Source organism: Ambystoma mexicanum, chromosome 8 (genome assembly GCF_040938575.1).
Source record: "Ambystoma mexicanum isolate Mex_15411 chromosome 8, UKY_AmexF1_1, whole genome shotgun sequence".
NCBI classification, from domain to species: domain Eukaryota; kingdom Metazoa; phylum Chordata; class Amphibia; order Caudata; family Ambystomatidae; genus Ambystoma; species Ambystoma mexicanum.
In genome coordinates this window covers 340,810,092-340,822,141 of record NC_090929.1, presented here as the reverse complement: position 1 = coordinate 340,822,141, position 12,050 = coordinate 340,810,092, and positions in this window count along the sequence as shown.

The window sequence follows — 12,050 nt, the reverse complement described above, 5'->3', positions numbered from 1 at the left end:
GCTTAAGGCATCTTAGTGTCTATGTACACTGAGGAGGGTAGGAGAATTCTACTTCTGTGAGGCGGCCATTCCTGTCGGTAAAGATCATGGAATAGTCAGTGGTGCTGTGAGCAGCCATCTATTTCATATGTAGGTAGTACAGGAAATGTGTCTTACCTATTAGGAGCCTGTTGCTTTGATAGATTTCTAACAGAAGGCAGCGCAAATAATACGGTATGTAGTCCGGGAGAGACCAATGTGGAGTTTTTGCTGCGGATACAAAAGTAAAAAAAGAGTAACTCAGTAAGGAGACAGAGAATAGTCTCAGCTGAGTTTTAAACATTACTGAGCACGGTAGTTGTGACCCGTGTTACAATTCGGGAATGGAGAGCAGCCGTAATACTCCTGAGTAGATGTATAAATACCCCAATGGAAAACCAAAAAGGGGCTGAGGTCGCTTAAAATCAATGCTCTGACAGCATGGTGTGCTACAAGAAAGTGTCAAAGGCGCTTGGAAGGAATGCCGACATTCAGTGTCTGTACAAGTAATCACACTGCCTGTCTGGTGAACTACTCATGATGCCACCCACTAAAGTATATAACACCATCAATACGGTTGTGTAAAGACAGCGTGATGGGCGGTAACAGCTGTTTATGGAGCTGGCGGTGATCGCAGTGTCAAAATGAAAGTTACCGCGAGGTGCGTGGCGGGTGACCTGCGTGCCCTGAGGCGTAAAAGATATGTGAGTGAGAGCGAGAGCGAGTGCAAAGCCCAGACGGCGGTGCAAAGGCCCGCTGCAATGAGTGTGCCGGCGGTCGATCTGCCGTCTCCTGCACGGCTCACAGTGCGTGCCGTTGCCATGGAGACGGGGATGTTTATATAGACGGCAGCTATTTTGGAAGGCTGAGATTTTAGGCAGTCGCTGCAAACGCCAGCTGCATGTACAGTTGGAAAGGGATAGCAGTGACGTCTGATTCAAAATTACAAATTACATAGTGTGCATATGGCAAAAAAATGGGATGATTATAAACTGTGATGTAAAAAAAATTGTAAAAAAAAATTGAATAAATAAGCCATAAAATGGCAGGGTACCCAAAAATGAGGACCCTATGTGTGTGATGTAGCCAACATTTGTGGTGGGCATATATAGTCAGATATTGTGCATGATGTTGCATAAGGCGGTAAGTCGCAGAAAAGGATGTATAACAAAGAGCCTGGCATATCAAACAGTAGAGTACATTTTGTCATGGCCTGGTAAAAAAGAATCACTTAGTTTGTAAATCCATTGCCAACGTATTTTAACATTGTAATAATTCCTCAAAAAATGCTGGGTTTTGTATACTTCAGATGCAGTCATTTAACATTGCAGTTTTTCTCAGAGCTGCTATTTGGAATAATTTCTCAATGCTATTGATGGGTTTTGAGCATTATATACCTGAGACTCAGTCATTCAGCATTGCAATTATCTCAGGACTACTTTTAGTAGGTTACATTTGTTGTTTATAAAAAGTGCTTCCACTGTAGGATGATGTTTAGGCCTTCTTTCACAATGTGAAGTTTGTGGACCGATCTGTTCTAGTTGAGTGAGGGGTCTGTCAATGTCACCACCTCTTTTGGTGGTGGTCACTCTCTGTATCACAAACCACTTGATGTCCATGTTGCTATGGTTTTTTTTGAGGTAGTGTTCCACTAAGGGTTTGTCAGGCACCTTTTTTTATACATGATCGATGCTCACAGATTCTCGTTTTCAGTGCTCTCATGGTTTTACCCACGTACAAGAGCCCACAGGGACATATTATAATGTAGACGACCTGTTTTGTGTTGCAGTTGGTGTGATCTCGTAGGGTCCAAGTGATGTCCTTGTGTTTGAACACTTTAGTTGTTTCTGTGAATTGGCATGCTGTACATTTCCCACATCGATAGTGACCTGGGATGGGAGGCAAGTTCCACAGGTTGATTTGTTGCTTGGGTGGTTCCTTCTTTATCAGGTTGCTCAGAGGACGATATGTTGTGACGCAAACCAATCTGTCCAGATCTTTTTTGGTGGTTTTCGTTAAGCATATTGTTCGATCAGTGTTGGCAGCACGCTTCTTTGCGTGTTTAATTGCTTTTATGGGGCATCCTCTGTCTAGTACACGGTTTTGAAGGTCTGTAGCATGCTTCTCATATGTGCCTCGATTGGTGCAATTTCTCCTGATCCTGAGAAATTGACCTTAGTGTAGATTATACTTCAGACTTCCAGGATGGTAGCTTCCGAAGTGCAAGAGTGTATTACGGTCTGTCGGTTTGCGGAATAACTCAGTTTGCAAGCAATCACCTGATCTGTAAATGAGTAGATCAAGGAAGTCAATACCATGAAAGTCCCAATGCATGGTAAACTTGATATGTTGGTTGCATTGATTGAGCCATTGCTGGAAAGTGATAAGGTCTTGTTGATCACCTTGCCATATCAAAAGGACATTGTCGATGTATCTTTTCCCGAGTACGATGTTGTCTTTGTAAGGATTGGTTGCTGACGTGATATATTCTGTCTCATAATGTGCCATGTAAAGGTTGGCTATGTCGGGCACGAAGGTGGCGCCCATACTAACCCCTTTTACTTGTTTATATAGCTGATCTCTGAATAAAAATAAGTTTTCGGTCATGACCAGTCTGACACATTCCAGTATGAAATTGGTTGGAACGGCTTCAATGTCGTCTCTCTTGTCTAGGAAGACTCTCAGTACTTCCAGTGCTTCTTGTTGTGGTATGGGGGTGTAAAGAGCCTCGACATCCAGAGTGGCCAAAATGTACTCTTGTAGGAGGCCATTTGGTTCACAAAGGGTTTGAGAAAAAAGTCTGTGTATACTGACAGAGGTTAAAAAATGGAATTGCATGCTGATACAATGGGTCTGCTGGGTGGATTTTGTGAGCTCTTATGAATTTTGGGCAGTATGTAAAAAACTGGAATCCATGGGTGCGTTTTATTTAGAAAGAAGTATTCTTCTTGCAGATCCTTTGTGGGATCTCTTTGTAGAGGTACATAGGCGTCTGTGTTGCTTAATAGGCGTAGGGATTTTTTGTCGTAGCCTGTAGTATTAAAGAGGACAATACCGCCCCCTTTATCAGCAGGTTTGATCGTGATGCTGTGGTTGTCTTTCAGCAAGATAAGAGCAATCCTTTCTTCTGTGGGTAAATTGTCTGGATAGAAATTTCTCTGAGACAAGCCCTTTTGGATCGCGAGGGTCACAATTTCTTCATAAGTCTCAAATTCGCAAGGAATGGTGTGAGGAGGACACATGAATGTTGATTTCATTTTTAGTCCAGTTTGTTGTCATTCACCTTATCTGGACGTTCAGAGCCGGATTGTGAGTGTTTGGGTAGATATACCTCAAAAAAGTATTTAAGGCGGATGTTACGGAAGAAACGTTTTAGTTCAACTTCAGTGTTGAAGGCTTGGGCTTTCGCTGCAGGTACAAAAGATAGCCCTTTCTCAAGAAGGTTTTGTTCCGCTAGGGTAGTTACGTGGTTGGATAGGTTGAAGATTGGAATCCTCTCTGTTGTCCTTGGTTGTAATACCACTGCCGGGTCTGCATCTGTTGTCCCTGTGATGTTGGTCTTCTCCTTGGACGTCCTCGTTGCATGCCTTGTTGAAAAAAAGGTGGTTGTTGTTGTTGTTGGTTTCCTGGGCCTCCAGTTGTGCTGCCACTACTGCTGGAAGAAGTGCCTGAGAAAGTGACTCCTCAATTTCTCCTATTGTAGTATCCTTGATGTATTTCGGTATAGTAGTTGTCACGCAGGTAGGTATAGGTCTTGTCCTCAGCGTAGTTTTGAAGATCTTTTTTAAATTTTTGAGCTTTTCTTTCAATTGTGATTGCTCTGAATTTATCAATCTCAACTTCTAGTTGTTCAGGTTTGGCCTTTGCGTCTTGTATAGTGGCGTCATCTTGAAATTTCTTTTCCAATTCTAGAAGTTCTGCCCCTTGTTTTTTGCATTCTTCATCCGGACCCCTCTTGTTAATTTGCATATTTAAGTAACTTTGGGTCTCACCCTAAGTCACTAGGGGAATCCAGACGTGGACCCCTTGCTCACTATTCTTAGAGAGGCACAGATCCACCCTACTGATGAGGTTCAACCAGACCGAAACACGTGTCTGGGGTTTCTGTTGGTACTCTTGTTCAGAGGAGAATTGCCTAGCATTTCGGTGCTAGACTGCCCCAGGGCAGGACAAAGACTGATATGTTTGGGATATTTGTTCTCTGTGAAAGATAGTGAGCTAAAGACTCTGGGTAAGTCTCTCGTAACAAGGACTAATGTCTGGCAGAGGGACTCCCAGGACCCCCTCTTGTTAATCCTCTGGAAATTGTACAAGTAGACCCTGTCTCCTACTTGGTATTCCTTTTTGGTTATTTTTAAGTCATATTGAGTCTTCATCCCCTCTGATGATTTGTACAGATTCCAATGATCATACGCAAAAGCATGCTGAAGGTGTTTTCTTAGATTCTCAACATATTAATGTGTTGTGGAGGCATTTATCAGTGTCTGCTCTTGTGTTCTATAGAGCAGATGCTGAGGTAGCACCATCCTTCACCCAGTCATTAGCTCAAATGGAGACATCTTGGTCTCAGAAGATGGGGTAGATCTGATGGCCATCCGGACAAGCGGTAATCAGTTGTCCCAACTTGGCCCAGAATCTGCCACAAACTTTTTTAGAATGCTCACAATTGTTTTATTGTAACTCTCAACTCCCCCACTAGAGGACCGCCGGTATGTAATGTGAAGTTTCCTTTTTACCCCAAGTATCTCCCACATCTTTGTCATCACTTCTCTGGTGAAGTGACTTCCTCGGTCTGACTCAATCCTTTGGGCTAGGCCAAAACGCGAGAAGATGTGGTTGATCATCAGGGCAGCTGCTGTTTCTGCCTTGCAATTTGGGGCCGGGAGACATTCCACCCATTTGGTAAACTAGCATGTTACTGTTAACATGTACTTGTTCCCCCTAGAGGAGCGAATCACGGGCCTGATGAAATCTACTTGTAAATCTGACCAAGGCAGTGTCATCCCCCTCTTCTGTTGGGGAGCTCGGTGTGTGAGTGAACTTGGCTGAAATTGTGCACTCACAAGACACCCCTTCAAATATTGGTCGAGGTCCTGCCCCATGTGTGGCCAGTATGCAACCTCTTGCAAGATTTCTAAAGTAGTGTGAAACCCCTGATGACCGTCTGTGTCCGTGTCATGGGCGTGATTTAGCATCAGGCATCGGAATGAGGTAAGTACCACCCAGTGGTCACATCCAGAGATGGATCTCCTTACCAACAAACCGTCTTGGATTCAGAACATTTTGGGACACTTCATCAACACCCTAAGGTCCTCTTTCCCAATGTAATCAGCATCCGTCAGAGGAAAGTTCTCAGGGTCCTCAATGTGTTGATCAAATTTCCGAATATTCAGATCCCCTTTTGTGCCGTGATTAAATCAGCATCTGGGTCTCCTTACTCCACTGGGCAGTTGAGAGTTCATTGTGAGCATTTGTCTGGGACCTAGTGACAGCAGTGACCTGGATTACCCCCAACAGGGACTGGATCTCAAGGAGATCCCCCTGGATGGCTCTGGTTTTGGCCAGCTGATCAGCTAGGTCGTTTCCAGTTTTGCCTGGCCCCTCTATTCTGGAATGTCCCTTAATCTTCTTCCAATAAATGGTCATCCCATTAGAGGTGACCAGATAATCAATATTTTGTATTAGCGTGCCATGTTTGAGTGGTTTGTTATTAGCACACAGCATGCCTCTGGTTTTCCAATTTACCATGTGCTGCACGAACCTGTTCCAGACATAATCCGAATCGGTGATTATGACCAGTTTGTGGAGTTGGTGTTGGATGGTAGTGAAGATGGCCTGATGAAATGCCATCAACTCTGCCACCTGACCACTACGGGGACCGATTTTGTACCCAGCTGAGGGTTCTGCGGCATCATTTACCCGGACATTCCCAACACCTGCCACCAGCTCCTTTTCCCCGTTGTTGTCAACATGGTAAGAGCACTCATCCACATAAACTGTGGGCATCCACTGGCACTTGTCTTCTTCAAAGACTTTGTGCGGGGAATTAAGGTACGCCTCCATGTTGTCCTGGGTTTTGAGACTTTCGTCCTCGAGACAGTTTTCTCTGGCACAATCATGCAAGTCAGCCAGACCTTGCGCGAGGGGACTCTTCTTGTTTTGGCCATATCTGACCACCACAGGAAAGCCTCGCATTGACAGAATCCAGGAAGTAATTCTGGAATTACTCACATTTCCAGCCCAGATTCTGTCGCTTTGGAGGTATTGCAAATGCTGGTGTGGAGTCTCCACTATGCTGTGTTCCACCTGGATGGACGGGCGGTAATTTTTCAATGCCCACAATGTCTCCAGGAGTGCATTCTCACAATCGTTGAATTTTTCCTCCACAGAGGATAAAGTCTTGCTTGCATAGGAGATGACTTTATTGACCATGTCATGCTTTTGATATAATACTGCCGTCAAGCATGTATTTGCGAACTATGTCTCCAAGAAGAACTCCTTGTTTTTGACAGGGTAAGCTAGACAAGGTGCTTATGAGTGACTTCTTTTGAGTTGTTTTACTGCCTCGGCTTGTTCTGGACCTCACTCCCAGTTGACCCCCCTGTCCAACAGATGGATGAGGGGTCTTGTGAAGTTTGCGTAATCCTCAATGAATTTCCGACTGTAATTAGTCAGTCCAAGGAGGCTTCTTAGCTCATGCAGTGTTGTGTGGTCTTTTAATTTTAGGAGTGCTTCCACTTTCTTCTCCTGGGGACAGAGACCCTCAGGAGATATTTCATGTCCCAAGAAGTTGACACGGGTCTTGCACCACTGTGCCTTCTGGAAGGACAGTTTTGCTCTGGCAACCCTCCACTGGGTCAGAACATAGCAGATTTCCGCTATATGTTCCTCCACAGTTGAGCTTTTTATCAAGACATCATTCACATAGGCCAGGTTACCCTTTCCACCCAAGTTGGGCATGGCCTTGTGTAGGAAGATGTTGAATTCATTGCTGGAGTTGATGTATCCGAAGGGAGTCCGGGTCCACGTGTACTGCTGCCCCCGAAGGTAAAGGCCAGCTTGTATTGGTCCTCCCTCATGACGGGCACGGTCCAGTATCCGTTTGTCAGCTCAATAGCGGTGTATGCTTTTGACCCCTGGATCTGGGCCAGCCCTTGGTCAATGTAGGGAGAGGCCATCGGGACATGTGGACCAATTTTCTCAGCTCCCTAAGGTCTGCGCAAAGTCCCCATTGGCCATTTGGTTTTAAAATCCGCAGCACCGGATTATTAAAGGTACTGTGGACTGGACGAATTATCCCACAGGACTCAGGGTTTTTGATTATTTCCGTCAGGGACTCCATAGATGCGAGAGGCAAGCAATATTGCTTCACAAACACAGGAGTCAATCCAGGGTCTTGGAAATTGTTATAGTATGGATCCCGGTGTGACCACAGTCATACGAGTCCACAGAAAAGATATCTTGGAAATCTAAGAACACCTGTTTCAACTAGTGCTTTTTCTCCTGAGTCTCACAGGCATCAGCTAGGTTGACCCGCTCTTCAACCATTTGCCTGATGCCTGGAAAGACTTTGGGTTTTGCTATCTCAGCGGCCTGCTCCAATTGTGTGGACAGAGGGTTTTAGGTAGGAGAGGCTATCCTTTTGGACCTGGAAGATCACCTCATCCTGCCTGACGTCACAGGTTACCTCTTCCTCCCCGTAAGGTCAGGAAGAGTACACCAGGAAATTCCCCCCTTGTCGGGTGAAGATCCTGTCCGCTGGTATGTCATTGTCACTGTTATTGTCATAGCAGTCATTGGGGATTGGTCCTATCAGTTCATTTCCTAGATCCATGGAAAAAAGTCAGTCATCAACCGCCATTCCAATAATGGTGCCTGCACCCAGAGTGATACTCCTAGGGTCACTATTATCCATCAATATTGGAATGGTGTTGTGTTCTACATTGACTAATGTGTTCAGTTTAACCCCAGACCCTGTCTTTTTTTAATTTTTAATTCAAGTGGGAATTGTCGGGTCCATCCTGGGATGGTGACCTCCTCTCCAATTTGAACTTCAACCGCATACAGCAGTAATTGGACTGACCAAAATGCTTTTTCAGAATCATCAAAGCCCATGGGATTGCCCCCTAGGGCACCAGTCTTGTAATTTATAAGGTCCAAATAAATTGCAAACCGATTGAGAATGTCACTGCCTAAATAGAATGCAGCAGGGACATCTCGCACGACCCAACAATTATGATCTATGCTTTTGTCACCTATGGAAATGTTGAGCATACACCTGCTAGGCAGGAGATGTTTGGAATTGGGAGTTTCAAGGCCCATTTCCCACTTATCGATCAATTTAAATGTGGGAATGGTTGGATCTTTTGGGAGCTTTCTGAACATGGCTTTGCTGATAAAGCTCTTTCCGTTGTTTACACACACCCGGGCAAGAACAGACTCCTTCCCCTCATTTAACTGAATAGGGAGGAACAACTGTTCTCTAATTTTCTGAATGTCAGCTAAACTTTGAGCTGGTTTCTCATCACGTTTGACAATAGTATTGGGGTTTTCAGATTGGGAATTAGTATAAAATGTCAAAGTATTTCCTTCCAGTGTGGAATGCCATTTGAAATTGGAAGGAAGGTCAATTTTCTGGAATGGAGAGGAGTTCCCATCACCAGTTTGTGGTCCTACAGCAATTACTGTAATTTCAGGTATTTGATTATTTTGGAAATGAAACTCAATATGATCAGATTTTTGTTCAACCATGTGGCATGTGTCATTTGAACTAACATGGTTGACACTCTGTTTTAATTTTAATGGCTGGTTAGTCTGAGTCCAGAGGACCTTGTTTACATAGTCTATTAGGGGAGACAACCTGGGATGGATGTCATTCCCTAATAGACAGAAAGTTCCCTCTGGAGTCACGACTATGATCGGGTGTTTCACCTTATGTCGGCCAATTTTTATTTCCAGATCCGCAGTCCCCTCAACAGGAATTTAATTCCCGTTGAAGTTCTGGAGTTGTCCAGGAAGAGGGGTGAGAGGGATCTGGTGTCTCTCCCCCTTCCTGAGTTTAGCTGCTCAAAGGCACTTTTTGACAGAACAGTGACTTGGGATCCAGTGTCCACCAGTGCTGACAATGCACATTGCCCTTGCACTTGAACAGGGGCATAGAATCTCCCCTCCTTCTCCTCAAGCGGGCAAAGGTAATGGGCATTTTGGGCAAGTTGGGTGGTCAATTTCTTTATTTTGGACTCCGACACGGTGGGGGTTTGGACAGTTTTCTGTGCCGGAGTCTGGGGATCTGTAATAAAAATTTGACATCCTGCAATAGATGGGATTTTGGAGTCCCCTGTTTCCCTGAGCTCTGTGCTGCCCCCTCTTACCTGATGGCAGCCACTAGAACCAATTTCCATTAATATTTTTTTCTCAGGATGTCATTTCTGGGGTTCAGGGATGGGTGACTCTGAATCAGTCCCCACACCCACCCAGTCTTCATTGAGATCTCTTGGGACCCATTTTTTTTTGGGAGGAATTCCCCCCGTCCCTGAAGGAGAAGATTTTTTCCCAGAATCCGACAAGGATTCTTTCCCTTCAAACTGGAGGACACTAACTTCCTCCACAAAATAGGCTTTTTTGATGTCTTCATTTCTCCTACCCACCCTCTATTGCCTGGTTTGCAGATTTTCGGGGGCAGGAGATTTTAGTTCTGGTTCCGGGGATCCAGGGGCTTTTCACAGGTGAGGAAGGAACCTTCCTCTAGGGCTTTACACCCCCCTTCCTCCTGTGCCTCCTCCTCTGGAACAGGTACGTTGTCGGGGTTCTCTCCCTGTCATTGTGTTGGGGTGCCAGACCCTTGGTTTGGGGGTTCTGAGCCGCCATGTTCCTCTGAGGGTTCTGCTGATCCCTCCACATGTGACTCAGATCCTGTATGAGGTTCTGGACCTGGCGCTCCAGTTGGGACACCCGTTCCGGCTGGTACGGGGGTGTTATGAACCACCGCCGCGTTCCCCCTCTCCAGGCATCTCCGATCTGGCAACGCTGGAGATTACCATGGAGACGTGGCTTTTCCGCTGCCCGTGTTTCGGGTAGTCACGTGACACAACGTTTACGCGCAATACGCGCACAGTGACACCTCCTTTTCCTCTTCAAATACGAGTGCCAAAGGAGTAAACGCTGCTTCTAATTAGCATTATTACTTCAATTCCTTTGATCCAGAATCTCTTCCACAACTGAACTCGGAACGTTTTTTGACCTTTCTATTGGATTACCCCTTGGATTTGACGTACCATCCTGGCTTGCAGCATCCTTGCAGCAGCTTTTTCGGCAGCGGTTCCTCCTGTTTGCCGATACTCCTCGCTGCCTTCGTTCCTTCAGGCAAGCCATTCTGCCGGCGCGCCACTCCTTGTAGCGGTCTCCTCAGCAGCTGTTCCACCTACCTGCTGAGACCTCACGCTGCCTTCATTCATAAAGTAAGCCTTCTTGCTGGCCCGCTTCCCTTCAACCGACCACCACATTGCTTTATTATACTCCACTACACTCAGCCTACAACATTCCACGTTTTAGGAGTCACTGTTTATGGGGAATGTATGAACATATGAACAGTCCTTTTTGACCAACTCCTATCTTCCTGGAACCATTGGGTGAACTTCTGCGTTTGGAACTTTTCAATCAGCAACTGTGCACTTTCTGAACGCTTTCCTGTAGTGCACCATCCCGGATCTAGTTTGCGACCCTCGTGCCGTTCGGGGTAGTTTTCCTACACTAACCTTCCTGTTTGTTATTTTCTCCTCCCGTTGGTTAGTACTTTCGCTACCCGAAAAACACCTATTGGGTAAGCCTTTAGTCATTTGGTTTGTTTTCTTGATAATCATTAGACTACCATTCTTACCTGTCTCTCCTTATTTTCAGTCTTCTTGTTTCCCGAATAACCATCCTATATTGCCTTTGAGTCCTATCAAACATTTATCAGGTATTGTTTGTTGGTCTGATCTTGAATTTACACAGTTGTCTCCAAGTCAGTGACGTAATATTGTGCTTTTGTTTCTTACAGCCTGGGTTTGGCGGTGTAGTTCTCCCCGCTCTTTTGGTTAATCAATTCCTCTGACTGTTTGTTGTTCAGCAGAGGGGTACATTGCCTTAAAGAGGTCCTCGAGATGAGGAGGTCTGGTTCTGGATCGTACCTTTGTACACTCCAGCTTAGACTGAATACTTTCCGGAGCTGCTCCCTCTTCGGTTATCCCAAGGTCGAGCAACGCACCGACCAGTTCAGCAACTGGTGAGTAACAGAATTACAAGCCTAAAAACATGGAACCCGACTAGCCCATGGCAGAAGCCATGGAGCCGGTTGAGCCCATGGCAGAAATCCTGCACCACCTTGCAGGATTGAGAATGGAAATTGCTACCATGAAAGCCGAATTCCAGCAGAGGATTAATGAGATCCAATCACTCATATCTGCTCCTCCTGGGCAAGAGGGAGGAGCTGGGGCCCCCTCCGGCTCGGGTTTTCCTATACCTGCTCCAAAGCCCCCCTCCATTGTGCTCTCACCCCAATTCCCGCTGGCTCCTCCTGAACGGTTTATGGGGGATCCGAAACATTACCGGACCTTCATTAACCAGTGCAAATTGCACTTTTTGTGTCGTCCTACCTCCTTTCCGACTTCAACCACTAAGGCGGCTTTCATCCTATCACACTTGGGAGGGATGGCCGCCTCTTGGGCAAATCCATTGCTGGAATCGAACAGCCATGTTCTTTACAATTGTGATGCCCTCCTGACCGCTATGAGTCGGGTCTTTGATACCTGTTACACCTCATAAGCTTCCGATCTTGAATTACTCAAATTGAGACAAGGATCCACGCCTTTGCTTGCCTATTTGGCCTGTTTCAACCAATTAGCTGCAGAAACAGACTGGCCTGAAGAAAAGAAATCTGCAGTTTTCTATCAGGGTCTCTCCGACGAACTAAAGGACACATTGTCTACTGTACCAGTGGTGCCCAGCGCCTTTAATGAACTATTAGACATGGTTCTTCAAATAGATGCCAGAAG